The 3,596-nt window shown below is 38.7% G+C and overlaps 1 non-coding gene across 1 annotated transcript; it reads left to right on the top strand.

Moving 5' to 3' along the window:
* The first annotated feature begins 2,520 nt into the window (after window positions 1-2,520).
* On the top strand, window positions 2,521-2,627 carry LOC118488771. The gene has a single exon (XR_004885306.1). It is a non-coding gene; the product is annotated as a small nucleolar RNA R71 (small nucleolar RNA).
* The last annotated feature ends 969 nt before the right edge of the window (window positions 2,628-3,596 follow it).

Raw genomic sequence — 3,596 nt, forward strand, 5'->3', positions numbered from 1 at the left:
GATACATTGGGGACAATGTCGCCCAAGTGTGGGGATATGGAAACCCGGGAAGGAAAAGGCTTGAAGAGGTTGAAAGTGATTGAAAACGATGAATAAGCGAAAAAAATGAAAATTTTGAAAATTTTTAAGAATTTCATCGCCTTAAGTGAACTAAATGGATATGAAAACCGAATGTTTCAATCACTAATGGGTTCCTTGCCGGTAGTAAACTAACATAGTCCCTTGTCATGGTCGTTCCTTTAAGTTTCATGAGAGTAGGTCCGACAGGTGTTTTTAGGATAAAGAATTGAGAAGAGACGTCTATTTAGGGGTAACATGCTTTAGATTGCATATGCTACATGTCGGCAGCCTTTTAACCCTTCTTGGTGAGAATTTTGAGCCTGTAGAATGATTGAATGATTAACATTATGAATTCATTTATTGAGAGCAGGCCGCATGTTATTCTGTGTTAGAACTTGTATGATTTGATACATGCTGAGACTATGGTTGATATGTTCACGTAAATGATAAAGGCATTAGGATATCCCATACACCTCTTTGTTTGTTTCGTGTTTACCTAGTTATCACCCTTAGTAGCCATAGTTATCACCCTTAGTAGCCATGTTGAGCCTATTTACCTTTCGTTTGTCCACCTAATGTGAATTGTTCATGTTGAGCCTATGAACAATTGAAAAATAAAAGAAAAAAATAGAAAAAGAAAAAGACAAAAAGAAAGTTTTGTGAATATTGTTTATGTTCTTGGGTAGAAACCAACCCAAAAGTTCGTTATGTGTTGCAAATAAAGTTGTCACGGTTTGGTCGTTTGTTTGTTCGCCACATAAAAATATAAACATAAGCCAAAAATCTTCCTACCCTAAGCCTAAGCCCAAAACCGAAAGCCCTTTTGGTATGTGTCGTGTTATATGATACAGTGGAGGTGTGATTGTCGTACAAGCATTTGATTACGGAATTGCATGTTTGGTTTTTAGTGTTATACACGCTAGCACACTACACGCTAGTTCATTTGTTAAACCGAGAGGAGAGTTTATTGTGAGGGGCGTGTAGCATGTGTAAAATCCTAAGCATGTTAGTTTTGAATAGACAAGTCTTAAAGTTTTAGAAATTGCACCAATTGCTTGTCGGACTGTCAATCTCTGTTGTGTTAGTCTATGGAACGGATATGACTTAGGACTTAAACAATTGCATTGGTTAAGGGGTTTAGAGGTATTGTTACGATGGTGAGTAAGTCCATAACGGTTTGCTTGAGGACAATCAAAGGTAAGTGTGGGATGTGATGAAGAGGGTAAAACCCGAGCTTAAAGTGTATATCTTGAGTGTTTTATTTAGTTTTAAGTAATCATATGCAGTGAATAAGTTAACTACGAGAAATTGTGGTTGTGCAGGTTAAATTGCTTAATTCGGGGAAGTTAACTGGGTGAGAGAAAGGATTGGACGTAGCCAACATATGCATATTATGAGACTTGGAAGGCACGATTTTCTTTAGAATAAAAACATTATCATTATTAAAAAAGAAAATCACATCATGAAAGATAAAAGGAAAGGCACATGTGGACGGTAGTGGAGCATTCATATGCGCAAAATTTTGGAGGGTTTTGTTTTGAGAAATCAAATCATCATCGATCATTAGAAGCCAAAAACACTTGTGGGGTTAGGGGGGATTGATTATGTTAAAAGAAAGGAGAAGCATATATAGGTGAACAAAAGTGGTGGCTGACTTTGGTGGCATTGGGGGGCAGCCGTACAACACAATTTTCAACTCCAAAAAGTCACGACACATCATCACCATTCATCATACATCTGCCGCAACACCGATTCAATCATGCGATCATCCTTCTACCAAGCTTTTGATCGGACGAGTATCATGAGCGGCTGAATCTCTCGTGGACACTTCAGGTGAATGATTCTTATGAGACACTTTTAATCTAGTTTCTGTTTTGTATTGAGATTTGGATTAGTAGTCGGGTGACAGCCGATTATTTGCATGATTATATAATTTGTGTGACAGACAAATCCTGAGTAACAGTTAGAGTTATAATTATGTTTTGAATCCACTTATGCTTTTGTTGATTGAATGATTCCTATGTATGCTTATTTTAATATTTATCTGATCAATTAGTATTAAGATTTTGAACTACATAGGTAATTGGTAGATGTGACAGATTTAATATTCAATCAATAGCATCCAATAAAATCAGAACTAGGTTATTAGTAATTACAGAAATCGAATCCCGGAGTGATCACCTTTTCTCATCATTGTTTATTACAACTCAATCTTTTTCTTAATTGCAACTTGTTTCATGTGTTTTTAATTCCATATCAGTTTTATAATCATCAGTTAGTTTAGTAAAATTTACAAACAAAACGTGTAACACTAATCACATGCTCCTCATGGATTCGACACCCGACTTAACCTGTCTATAGCTAAAGTTAGGTTATTTTTTTTTTTGAGTGGCCCACGACAGGCTCATCATGTGTGGCAACAACCCATTATAGAAAGTGGATACTTGTTGCCATACTGCAAGACCATGATGAGGGCATTTTCTTAATAGCTCCTTAAATCTGTCCCAAGTTTCATATAAGGATTCCCCGTCCTCTTGTGAGTATGTATTAATTTCAGTCATTAATTTAGCCGTTTTAGAAGGAGGGAAATACTTATGTAGAAACTTTTGGGCTAGTTCATACCAAGTGTTTACCGAACCACTTGGGAGGGTGTTTATCCAAGCCTTAGCTCGGTCTTTTAGTGAAAACGGGAACATTCGAAGGCGGATGGCGTCATTTGATGCCCCGTTGATCCGAAAAGTATCACATATTTCTAAAAGTTGGTAATATGCAAATGGGGATCTTCGTCCTCAAGTCCATGAAAAATTGCAGAGTTCTGGAGCATTTGTATCAAATGCGGCCGAAGTTCGAAGTTGTTGGCATTGACATTCGGTGCATTAATAGCGGCGCCGAATTACCTACCGTGGGCCGTAGGTAATCCATTAGGGTACGTTGATCCGCCATTGAAAGTGGGTCCCCCGAAACTTTCTCTTGGATTTTAGCTTTAAGTCTTTTTTCTTAGAAAGCGTTCGGGTTCCTCTCGGGGTTCTTTTATGCCTTTATTGGAACTGGAGCTCATGCACTGCGTAAGAAGTTCAGGTGCTGAGCCTGGGTTCCAAGTCCTGCGATAAAAACAAAAAGATTGTTGGTCAGAAGTCTCACCACGGCCCCATGGTCGCTGACCACGGCCCGTGGTCGTGGTTACAGTGATTGTTTTTTGAATCCTAGTTACTGGAAGGTTCAACACGGCCCCGTGCTACACCACCACGGCCCCGTGGTCACCCTTCTGTAACTCGGAAAACAAAAACTGCCAGTAAGGATGCTGGGCGCGGCCCGTGTCCGACCAGGCACGGCCCCGTGCTGAAGTCTGCAGAAGCTGGAAAATCTAGAAAAATCCTAAAAAAATAGAAAAACAAGAAAAATGATTAGGCCGTTGATTCCTAACTTTCTTAAAATCCTTGTGTCCCCGGCAACGACACCAAAAACTTGGTGTGTGTAAAGTGTGTTATGTTTTTATTAATATTTTAAGCCCATTTTACACATTAGTCAAGTTTTAA

This window comes from Helianthus annuus, chromosome 16 (assembly GCF_002127325.2).
Source record: "Helianthus annuus cultivar XRQ/B chromosome 16, HanXRQr2.0-SUNRISE, whole genome shotgun sequence".
Classification (NCBI taxonomy): Eukaryota; Viridiplantae; Streptophyta; class Magnoliopsida; order Asterales; family Asteraceae; genus Helianthus; species Helianthus annuus.